Source organism: Cherax quadricarinatus, chromosome 24 (assembly GCF_038502225.1).
Source record: "Cherax quadricarinatus isolate ZL_2023a chromosome 24, ASM3850222v1, whole genome shotgun sequence".
In the NCBI taxonomy this organism is placed as follows: Eukaryota; Metazoa; Arthropoda; class Malacostraca; order Decapoda; family Parastacidae; genus Cherax; species Cherax quadricarinatus.
In genome coordinates this window covers 15,017,243-15,029,366 of record NC_091315.1, presented here as the reverse complement: position 1 = coordinate 15,029,366, position 12,124 = coordinate 15,017,243, and the positions used below count along the sequence as shown (strand labels likewise).

Here is a 12,124-nt window from a genome sequence, read left to right as displayed (position 1 = left end):
GACTTCACTAGTGTCAGCCTGAGCTGGGAGACTTCACTAGTGTCAGCCTGAGCTGGGAGACTTCACTAGTGTCAGCCTGAGCTGGGAGACATCACTAGTGTCAGCCTGAGCTGGGAGACTTCACTAGTGACAGCCTGAGCTGGGAGACTTCACTAGTGTCAGCCTGAGCTGGTAGTCTTCACTAGTGTCAGCCTGAGCTGGGAGACTTCAGTAGTGTCAGTCTCAGCTGGGAGACTTCAGTAGTGTCTGTCTCAGCTGGGAGACTTCAGTAGTGTCAGTCTCAGCTGGGAGACTTCAGTTGTGTCTGTCTCAACTGGGAGACTTCACTAGTGTCAGTCTCAACTGGGAGACTTCAGTAGTGTCTGTCTCAACTGGGAGACTTCAGTAGTGTCTGTCTCAGCTGGGAGACTTCAGTAGTGTCAGTCTCAGCTGGGAGACTTCAGTAGTGTCAGTCTCAGCTGAGAGACTTCAGTAGTGTCAGTCTCAGCTGGGAGACTTCAGTAGTGTCAGTCTCAGCGGGGAGACTTCAGTGGTGTCAGTCTCAGCTGGGAGACTTCAGTAATGCCTGTCTCAGCTGGGAGACTTCAGTAGTGTCAGTCTCAGCTGGGAGACTTCAGTAGTGTCTGTCTCAGCTGGGAGACTTTAGTAGTGTCTGTCTCAGCTGGGAGACTTCAGTAGTGTCAGTCTCAGCTGGGAGACTTCAATAGTGTCAGTCTCCGCTGGGAGACTTCAGTAGTGTCAGTCTCAGCTGGGAGACTTCAGTAGTGTCAGTCTCCGCTGGGAGACTTCAGTAGTGTCAGTCTCAGCTGGGAGACTTCAGTTGTGTCTGTCTCAACTGGGAGACTTCAGTAGTGTCTGTCTCAACTGGGAGACTTCAGTAGTGTCTGTCTCAACTGGGAGACTTTCAGTAGTGTCTGTCTCAGCTGGGAGACTTCAGTAGTGTCAGTCTCAGCTGGGAGACTTCAGTAGTGTCAGTCTCAGCTGGGAGACTTCAGTAGTGTCAGTCTCAGCTGGGAGACTTCAGTAGCGTCAGTCTCAGCTGGGAGACTTCAGAAGTGTATGTCTCAGCTGGGAGACTTCAGTAATGTCAGTCTCAGCTGGGAGACTTCAGTAGTGTCAGTCTCAGCTGGGAGACTTCAGTAGTGTCTGTCTCAGCTGGGAGACTTCAGTAGTGTCTGTCTCAGGTGGGAGACTTCAGTAGTGTCAGTCTCAGCTGGGAGACTTCAGTAGTGTCTGTCTCAGCTGGGAGACTTCAGTAGTGTCTGTCTCAGCTGGGAGACTTCAGTAGTGTCTGTCTCAACTGGGAGACTTCAGTAGTGTCTGTCTCAGCTGGGAGACTTCAGTAGTGTCTGTCTCAGCTGGGAGACTTCAGTAGTGTCAGTCTCAGCTGGGAGACTTCAGTAGTGTCTGTCTCAGCTGGGAGACTTCAGTAGTGTCTGTCTCAGCTGGGAGACTTCAGTAGTGTCTGTCTCAGCTGGGAGACTTCAGTAATGTCAGTCTCTGCTGGGAGACCTCAGTAGTGTCTGTCTCAGCTGGGAGACTTCTGTAGTGTCTGTCTCAGCTGGGAGACTTCAGTAGTGTCAGTCTCAGCTGGGAGACTTCAGTAGTGTCTGTCTCAGCTGGGAGACTTCAGTAGTGTCTGTCTCAGCTGGGAGACTTCAGTAGTGTCTGTCTCAGCTGGGAGACTTCAGTAGTGTCTGTCTCAGCTGGGAGACTTCAGTAGTGTCAGTCACAGCTGGGAGACTTCAGTAGTGTCTGTCTCAGCTGGGAGACTTTAGTAGTGTCAGTCTCAGCTGGGAGACTTCAGTAGTGTCAGTCTCAGCTGGGAGACTTCAGTAGTGTCTGTCTCAGCTGGGAGACTTCAGTAGTGTCTGTCTCAGCTGGGAGACTTCACTAGTGTCAGTCTCAGCTGGGAGACTTCAGTAGTGTCAGTATCAGCTGGGAGACTTCAGTAGTGTCAGTCTCAGCTGGGAGACTTCAGTAGTGTCTGTCTCAGCTGGGAGACTTCAGTAGTGTCAGTCTCAGCTGGGAGACTTCACTAGTGTCAGTCTCAGCTGGGAGACTTCAGTAGTGTCATCCTGAGCTGAGAGACTTCAGCAGTGTCAGTCTCAGCTGGGAGACTTCAATAGTGTCATCCTGAGCTGAGAGACTTCAGTAGTGTCAGTCTCAGCTGGGAGACTTCAGTAGTGTCATCCTGAGCTGGGAGACTTCAGTAGTGTCAGCATGAGCTAGGAGACTTCAGCAGTGTCAGCCTGAGCTGGGAGACTTCACTAGTGTCAGCAAGAGCTGGGAGACTTCAGTAGTGTCAGCCTAAGCTGGGAGACTTCAGCAGTGTCAGCCTGAGCTGGGAGACTTCAGTAGTGTCAGCCTGAGCTGGGAGACTTCACTAGTGTCAGCCTGAGCTGGGAGACTTCACTAGTGTCAGCCTGAGCTGGGTGACTTCAGTAGTGTCAGCCTGAGCTGGGAGACTTCAGCAGTGTCAGCCTGAGCTGGTAGACTTCAGCAGTGTCAGTCTGAGCTGGGAGACTTCAGTAGTATCAGCCTGAGCTGGGAGACTTCAGCAGTGTCAGCCTGAGCTGGTAGACTTCAGCAGTGTCAGCCTGAGCTGGGTGACTTCACTAGTGTCAGCCTGAGCTGGGAGACTTCAGTAGTGTCAGCCTGAGCTGGGAGACTTCAGCAGTGTCAGCCTGAGCTGGTAGACTTCAGCAGTGTCAGCCTGAGCTGGGTGACTTCAGTAGTGTCAGCCTGAGCTGGGAGACTTCAGCAGTGTCAGCCTGAGCTGGGAGACTTAAGTAGTGTCAGCCTGAGCTGTGAGACTTCAGCAGTGTCAGCCTGAGCTGGGAGACTTCACTAGTGTCAGCCTGAGCTGGTAGACTTCACTAGTGTCAGCCTGAGCTGGGAGACTTCACTAGTGTCAGCCTGAGCTGGTAGACTTCACTAGTGTCAGCCTGAGCTGGTAGATTTCACTAGTGTCAGCCTGAGCTGGGAGACTTCACTAGTGTCAGCCTGAGCTGGGAGATTTCACTAGTGTCAGCCTGAGCTGGGAGACTTCACTAGTGTCAGCCTGAGCTGGGAGACTTCACTAGTGTCAGCCTGAGCTGGGAGACTTCACTAGTGTCAGCCTGAGCTGGGAGACTTCACTAGTGTCAGCCTGAGCTGGTAGACTTCACTAGTGTCAGTCTGAGCTGGGAGACTTCACTAGTGTCAGCCTGAGCTGGGAGACTTCAGTAGTGTCAGCCTGAGCTGGTAGACTTCACTAGTGTCAGCCTGAGCTGGAAGACTTCACTAGTGTCAGCCTGAGCTTGTAGACTTCACTAGTGTCAGCCTGAGCTGGGAGACTTCAGCAGTTTCAGCCTGAGCTGGGAGACTTCAGTAGTGTCAGCCTGAGCTGGGAGACTTCACTAGTGTCAGCCAGAGCTGGTAGACTTCACTAGTGTCAGCCTGAGCTGGCAGACTTCACTAGTGTCAGCCTGAGCTGGGAGACTTCACTAGTGTCAGCCTGAGCTGGGAGACTTCACTGGTGTCAGCCTGAGCTGGGAGATTTCACTAGTGTCAGTCTGAGCTGGGAGACTTCACTAGTGTCAGCCTGAGCTGGAAGACTTCACTAGTGTCAGCCTGAGCTGGGAGACTTCAATAGTGTCAGCATGAGCTGGGAGACTTCACTAGTGTCAGCCTGAGCTGGGAGATTTCACTAGTGTCAGTCTGAGCTGGGAGACTTCAATAGTGTCAGCCTGAGCTGGGTGACTTCACTAGTGTCAGCATGAGCTGGGAGACTTCACTAGTGTCAGCATGAGCTGGGAGACTTCACTAGTGTCAGCCTGAGCTGGGAGACTTCAATAGTGTCAGCCTGAGCTGGGAGACTTCAATAGTGTCAGCCTGAGCTGGGAGACTTCACTAGTGTCAGCCTGAGCTGGGAGACTTCACTAGTGTCAGCCTGAGCTGGGAGACTTCACTAGTATCAGCCTGAGCTGGGAGACTTCACTAGTGTCAGCCTGAGCTGGTAGACTTCACTAGTGTCAGCCTGAGCTGGGAGACTTCACTAGTGTCAGCCTGAGCTGGTAGACTTCACTAGTGTCAGTCTGAGCTGGGAGACTTCACTAGTGTCAGCCTGAGCTGGTAGACTTCACTAGTGTCAGTCTGAGCTGGGAGACTTCACTAGTATCAGCCTGAGCTGGGAGACTTCACTAGTGTCAGCATGAGCTGGTAGACTTCACTAGTGTCAGCCTGAGCTGGGAGACTTCACTTGTGTCAGCATGAGCTGGGAGACTTCACTAGTGTCAGCCTGAGCTGGGAGACTTCACTAGTGTCAGCCTGAGCTGGGAGACTTCAGCAGTGTCAGTCTGAGCTGGGAGACTTCAGTAGGACAATGAGGATATGCTTCGTGGTGGATCAGGGTCTGATCAACCACACTGTTACTGCTGGCCGCACGCAAACTGACGTACGAACCACAGCCCAGCTGGTCAGGTACTGACTTTAGGTGCCTGGCCAGTGCCTTCTTGAAGACAGCCAGGGGTCTATTGGTAATACCTGTTACGTATGCTGGGAGGCAGCTGAACAGTTTTGGGCCCCTGACACTTATTGTGTTGTCTGTCAGTGTACTCGTGGCGCCTCTGCTTTTCATCGGGGGAATGTTGCATCTCCTGCCGAGTCTTTTGCTTTCATAGGGAGTGATTTTCGTGTGCAAGTTTGGTGCTAATACCTGATCTCTCTCGCCTGCGTTCCAGGGAATACAGATCAAGGACCTTCAACCGTTCCCAGTAGTTTATGTGCCTTATCGCACTTATGTGTGCCGTGAAAGTTATTTGTACACTCTTCAGGTCTGCAATGTCGTCAGCCTTGAAGGGGACCGTTAGCGTACAGCAGTATTCCAGCCTAGAGAGCACAAGCGATTTGAAGAGAATCATCATGGGCTTGGCGTCCCTAGTTTTGAAGGTTCTCATTATCCATCCTATCGTTTTCCAAGCGGATGAGGTAGATACATTGTTGTGGTCTTTGAAGGCGAGATCCTCTGACATTATCACTCCCAGGTCCTTCACATTACTTTTTCGCTCTATTGTATGGTAAGAGTTTGTAGGTTCTTCAGTTGTAACAGCTTCAAAGGTTTTCTCTCAAGAGAAATAATAATAATAATAATAATAATAATAATAATAATAATAATAATAATAATAATAATAATAATAATAATAATAATAATAATAATAATAATCCTTATTTCTACAAGTGAATGATACAACTTATACAGACCATAGCTGACATCAGTGACATACTATACAGAAAACCCCTTGTTATACAGTGCATTTCGGGCAACTTAGGTTAATTTTGTCCCCAGGATGCGACTCAGTCGAATAACACCCAGGGACAGCAGATGTCTTAAGCACACTCACTGTTTCCACCCATACCGGGGATCGAACCACTGACACTCAACGTGCGAGCTGAGTGTGCTGCCAACCGAGGAAGGAAGATTCGTTGTCCGGCAGAGGAGAGGAGAATTCCCCCGAGTAAACACGTCATCAGGGTGATCAGAAATACTGATAAATGGTTCAGAAAATCGACAAGTTGATCAACTAGTCACTAGTGCAACACTTGCGTCTCTTTCTTGTTGAAATGTTTCGCCAACCAGTGACTTCCTCAGTCCAGTACAGAGAAGAATGGTTGAAGATCTGGAGAAGTTTGAGGTAATCAGTCCCTCAGCCTGGAGTCCATGTGGACAGCCCATCAAGATTGATGGAATGTTCAGGTGAGGGAAGGAGGGCGTGTGCAGGTGTCCAGGTGAGGGAAGGAGGGCGTGTGCAGGTGTCCAGGTGAGGGAAGGAGGGCGTGTGCAGGTGTCCAGGTGAGGGAAGGAGGGTGTGCGCAGGTGTTCAGGTGAGGGAAGGAGGGCGTGTGCAGGTGTCCAGGTGAGGGAAGGAGGGCGTGTGCAGGTGTCCAGGTGAGGATAGGAGGGCGTGTGTAGGTGTCCACGTGAGGGAAGGAGGGCGTGTGCAGGTGTCCAGGTGAGGGAAGGAGGGCGTGTGCAGGTGTCCAGGTGAGGATAGGAGGGCGTGTGCAGGTGTCCAGGTGAGGGAAGGAGGGCGTGTGCAGGTGACGGAAGGAGGGCGTGTGCAGGTGTCCAGGTGAGGGAAGGAGGGCGTGTGCAGGTGTCCAGGTTAGGGAAGGAGGGCGTGTGCAGGTGTCCAGGTGAGGGAAGGAGGGCGTGTGCAGGTGTCCAGGTGAGGGAAGGAGGGCGTGTGCAGGTGTCCAGGTGAGGGAAGGAGGGCGTGTGCAGGTGTCCAGGTGAGGATAGGAGGGCGTGTGTAGGTGTCCACGTGAGGGAAGGAGGGCGTGTGCAGGTGTCCAGGTGAGGGAAGGAGGGCGTGTGCAGGTGTCCAGGTGAGGATAGGAGGGCGTGTGCAGGTGTCCAGGTGAGGGAAGGAGGGCGTGTGCAGGTGTCCAGGTGAGGGAAGGAGGGCGTGTGCAGGTGTCCAGGTGAGGGAAGGAGGGCGTGTGCAGGTGTCCAGGTAAGGGAAGGAGGGCGTGTGCAGGTGTCCAGGTGAGGGAAGGAGGGCGTGTGCAGGTGTCCAGGTGAGGATAGGAGGGCGTGTGTAGGTGTCCAGGTGAGGGAAGGAGGGCGTGTGCAGGTGTCCAGGTGAGGGAAGGAGGGCGTGTGCAGGTGTCCAGGTGAGGATAGGAGGGCGTGTGTAGGTGTCCACGTGAGGGAAGGAGGGCGTGTGCAGGTGTCCAGGTGAGGGAAGGAGGGCGTGTGCAGGTGTCCAGGTGAGGAAAGGAGGGCGTGTGCAGGTGTCCAGGTGAGGGAAGGGGGGCGTGGGCAGGTGTCCAAGTGAAGGAAGGAGGGCGTGTGCAGGTGTCCAGGTGAGGGAAGGAGGGCGTGTGCAGGTGTCCAGGTGAGGGAAGGAGGGCGTGTGCAGGTGTCCAGGTGAGGGAAGGAGGGTGTGTGCAGGTGTCCAGGTGAGGGAAGGAGGGCGTGTGCAGGTGTCCAGGTGAGGGAAGGAGGGCGTGTGCAGGTGTCCAGGTGAGGGAAGGAGGGCGTGTGCAGGTGTCCAGGTGAGGGAAGGAGGGCGTGTGCAGGTGTCCAGGTGAGGGAAGGAGGGCGTGTGCAGGTGTCCAGGTGAGGAATGGGGTGGAAGGGACCGAGGTTAGACTCAGGGGTGTGGGGAGAAGAGGTTACTGAGCCGGAGGTGGGAAGGCCACACTAGCTCTGAGACCTTTTTTGGCACCTACTGACGCGAGTGGTCATGACAGCAGGAGTCTGGTAGTGTTGTTTATGTTGTCGTCCTGAAGTCGTTTGTATGTTGTAACACGACCAGCCACGCTGGTGGTCACTGTGCTATCATCCTGAGGTCGTTTATATGTTGTAACACGACCCGTTAAGCTGGTGGTCACTGTGAGTGTCACAGTCACAACACTCTTTCTATTTTGGTTTGAAATATTTTTCTCAGAAAAACACAGGAACTCACTGGCTGTTTCGGAACACCATCCCAGTTTTGTAATGCTTTCTTACATCGTTATTTTCTTAGGAAAGTGAAACCATGTTCAGCATCTTGAAGCCTTGAGTAACATATTGAAGCCTCGTGCAAGATGTTGATCAACATCGTCTGGTACTAATGATGTCAGAGAGACCAAGTCGACCATAATGTTGACAACTCTCTTGCTTTATGAATAAATGTTCTCGTCTTATAGCCAATGTTTACTATCTTCTTATACGAAGTAACAAATTATATATATATATATATATATATATATATATATATATATATATATATATATATATATATATATATATATATATATATATTATTTATTATCACACTGGCCGATTCCCACCAAGGCAGGGTGGCCCGAAAAAGAAAAACTTTCACCATCATTCACTCCATCACTGTCTTGCCAGAAGGGTGCTTTACACTACAGTTTTTAAACTGCAGCATTAACACCCCTCCTTCAGAGTGCAGGCACTGTACTTCCCATCTCCAGGACTCAAGTCCGGCCTGCCGGTTTCCCTGAACCCCTTCATAAATGTTACTTTGCTCACACTCCAACAGCACGTCAAGTATTAAAAACCATTCGTCTCCATTCACTCCTATCAAACACGCTCACGCACGCCTGCTGGAAGTCCAAGCCCCTCGCACACAAAACCTCCTTTACCCCCTCTCTCCAACCTTTCCTAGGCCGACCCCTACCCCGCCTTCCTTCCACTACAGACTGATACACTCTTGAAGTCATTCTGTTTCGCTCCATTCTCTCTACATGTCCGAACCACCTCAACAACCCTTCCTCAGCCCTCTGGACAACAATTTTGGTAATCCCGCACCTCCTCTTAACTTCCAAACTACGAATTCTCTGCATTATATTCACACCACACATTGCCCTCAGACATGACATCTCCACTGCCTCCAGCCTTCTCCTCGCTGCAACATTCATCACCCATGCTTCACACCCATGTAAGAGTGTTGGTAAAACTATACTCTCATACATTCCCCTCTTTGCCTCCAAGGACAAAGTTCTTTGTCTCCACAGACTCCTAAGTGCACCACTCACCCTTTTCCCCTCATCAATTCTATGATTCACCTCATCCTTCATAGACCCATCCGCTGACACGTCCACTCCCAAATATCTGAATACATTCACCTCCTCCATACTCTCTCCCTCCAATCTGATATCCAATTTCATCACCTAATATTTTTGTTATCCTCACAACTTTACTCTTTCCTGTATTCACTTTTAATTTTCTTCTTTTGCACACCCTACCAAATTCATCTACCAATCTCTGCAATTTCTCTTCAGAATCTCCCAAGAGCACAGTGTCATCAGCAAAGAGCAACTGTGACAACTCCCACTTTATGTGTGATTCCTTATCTTTTAACTCCACGCCTCTTGTCAAGACCCTCGCATTTACTTCACTTACAACCCCATCTATAAATATATTAAACAACCACGGTGACATCACACATCCCTGTCTAAGGCCTACTTTTACTGGGAAATAATTTCCCTCTTTCCTATGTACTCTAACTTGAGCCTCACTATCCTCGTAAAAACTCTTCACTGCTTTCAGTAACCTACCTCCTACACCATACACCTGCAACATCTGCCACATTGCCCCCCTATCCACCCTGTCATACGCCTTTTCCAAATCCATAAATGCCACAAAGACCTCTTTAGCCTTACCTAAATACTGTTCACTTATGTGTTTCACTGTAAACACCTGGTCCACACACCCCCTACCTTTCCTAAAGCCTCTTTGTTCATCTGCTATCCTATTCTCAGTCTTACTTTTAATTCTTTCAATAATAACTCTACCATACACTTTACTCAACAGACTTATCCCCCTATAACTTTTGCACTCTCTTTTGTCCCCTTTGCCTTTATACAAAGGAACTATGCATGCTCTCTGCCAATCCCTAGGTACCTTACCCTCTTCCATACATTTATTAAATAATTGCACCAACCACTCCAAAACTATATCCCCACCTGCTTTTAACATTTCTATCTTTATCCCATCAATCCCGGCTGCCTTACCCCCTTTCATTTTACCTACTGCCTCACGAACTTCCCCCACACTCACAACTGGCTCTTCCTCACTCCTACAAGATGTTATTCCTCCTTGCCCTATACACGAAATCACAGCTTCCCTATCTTCATCAACATTTAACAATTCCTCAAAATATTCCCTCCATCTTCCCAATACCTCTAACTCTCCATTTAATAACTCTCCTCTCCTATTTTTAACTGACAAATCCATTTGTTCTCTAGGCTTCCTTAACTTGTTAATCTCACTCCAAAACTTTTTCTTATTTTCAACAAAATTTGTTGATAACATCTCACCCACTCTCTCATTTGCTCTCTTTTTACATTGCTTCACCACTCTCTTAACCTCTCTCTTTTTCTCCATATACTCTTCCCTCCTTGCATCACTTCTACTTTGTAAAAACTTCTCATATGCTAACTTTTTTCTCCCTTACTACTCTCTTTACATCATCATTCCACCAATCGCTCCTCTTCCCTCCCGCACCCACTTTCCTGTAACCACAAACTTCTGCTGAACACTCTAACACTACATTTTTAAACCTACCCCATACCTCTTCGACCCCATTGCCTATGCTCTCATTAGCCCATCTATCCTCCAATAGCTGTTCATATCTTTCCCTAACTGCCTCCTCTTTTAGTTTATAAACCTTCACCTCTCTCTTCCCTGATGCTTCTATTCTCCTTGTATCCCATCTACCTTTTACTCTCAGTGTAGCTACAACTAGAAAGTGATCTGATATATCTGTGGCCCCTCTATAAACATGTACATTCTGAAGTCTACTCAACAGTCTTTTATCTACCAATACATAATCCAACAAACTACTGTCACTTCGCCCTACATCATATCTTGTATACTTATTTATCCTCTTTTTCTTAAAATATGTATTACCTATAACTAAACCCCTTTCTATACAAAGTTCAATCAAAGGGCTCCCATTATCATTTACACCTGGCACCCCAAACTTACCTACCACACCCTCTCTAAAAGTTTCTCCTACTTTAGCATTCAGGTCCCCTACCACAATTACTCTCTCACTTGGTTCAAAGGCTCCTATACATTCACTTAAAATCTCCCAAAATCTCTCTCTCTCCTCTGCATTCCTCTCTTCTCCAGGTGCATACACGCTTATTATGACCCACTTCTCGCATCCAACCTTTACTTTAATCCACATAATTCTTGTATTTACACATGCATATTCTCTTTTCTCCTTCCATAACTGATCATTCAGCATTACTGCTACCCCTTCCTTTGCTCTAACTCTCTCAGATACTCCAGATTTAATCCCATTTATTTCCCCCCACCGAAACTCCCCTACCCCCTTCAGCTTTGTTTCGCTTAGGGCCAGGACATCCAACTTCTTTTCATTCATAACATCAGCAATCTTCTGTTTCTTGTCATCCGCACTACATCCACGCACATTCAAGCATCCCAGTTTTATAAAGTTTTTCTTCTTCTCTGTTTTAGTAAATGTCTACAGGAGAAGGGGTTACTAGCCCATTGCTCCCGGCATTTTAGTCGCCTCATACGACACGCATGGCTTACGGAGGAAAGATTCTTTTTCACTTCCCCATGGACAATAGAAGAAATAAAGAAGAACAAGAGCTATGTAGAAAAAGGAGAAAAACCTAGATGTATGTATATATATATATATGCATGTGCATGTCTGTGAAGTGTGACCAAAGTGTAAGTAGGAGTAGCAAGATATCCCTGTTATCTAGCGTGTTTATGAGACAGAAAAAGAAACCAGCAATCCTACCATCATGCAAAACAGTTACAGGTTTCTGTTTCACAGTTATCTGGCAGGACGGTAGTACTTCCCTGGGTGTTTGCTGTCTACCAACCTACTACCTATATATATATATATATATATATATATATATATATATATATATATATATATATATATATATATATATATATATATATATATATATATATATATATACTGAGTGATGCCATATGTTATACTGTCTGTACAATACTTGTATAACTCTGATAAGATAGTAAATATTTTATCAGAGCATCAGTGGCATATAATACTTCCAATATTTTATATAAGCGGTGAACATTTGTGACTCCTGTAGCACAAGAAGTAGTGAAGGCTCGATCCTGCCTCATGTAACTGAGAGACAAACGTACTTCCAATATCTCCGCAATCATTTTAAAGCCTCTTGTAGCTTAAGTAACCTGGACCTAAGCAATCAGCATTATTTTTATGACACTTCCTAGTTGTATGTGGAGAAAATTATTATTACGAACAAAGATATAGATTATTTGGCTTGCACACCTCGCCGTAACACGATGACCACTTAGGAACGAGAAGAAAGTCAGCAGAGTAAATGATTGTTTCCTTCACCAAAAACAAGCTGGTATTTATTATATGTATATAGTTTATGTACAGTATTTACAGTATGTGCCTGCGAATGAAGACACGATGAAAACCGTAGTGACCAGCTGTGAAGGTAAATCTGTCAACACTGCTTCACGAGTGTACCACATCGCTTCACAACTTTCGTGGGCTTCTTTGTGATTGGCTGGTTGAATCAAGGTGCTGGTATAACGATGGGGCCCCTCCTCGTTAAACCCTTAGCACCTGGTTCACTG

The 12,124-nt window shown here is 47.9% G+C and overlaps 1 protein-coding gene across 1 annotated transcript in view; it reads right to left on the bottom strand.

Moving 5' to 3' along the window:
• The window catches only part of LOC138853160 (astacin-like), a 288,848-nt gene that overhangs the window by 143,112 nt on the left and 133,612 nt on the right, over positions 1 to 12,124 (bottom strand). The window lies entirely within an intron of this gene.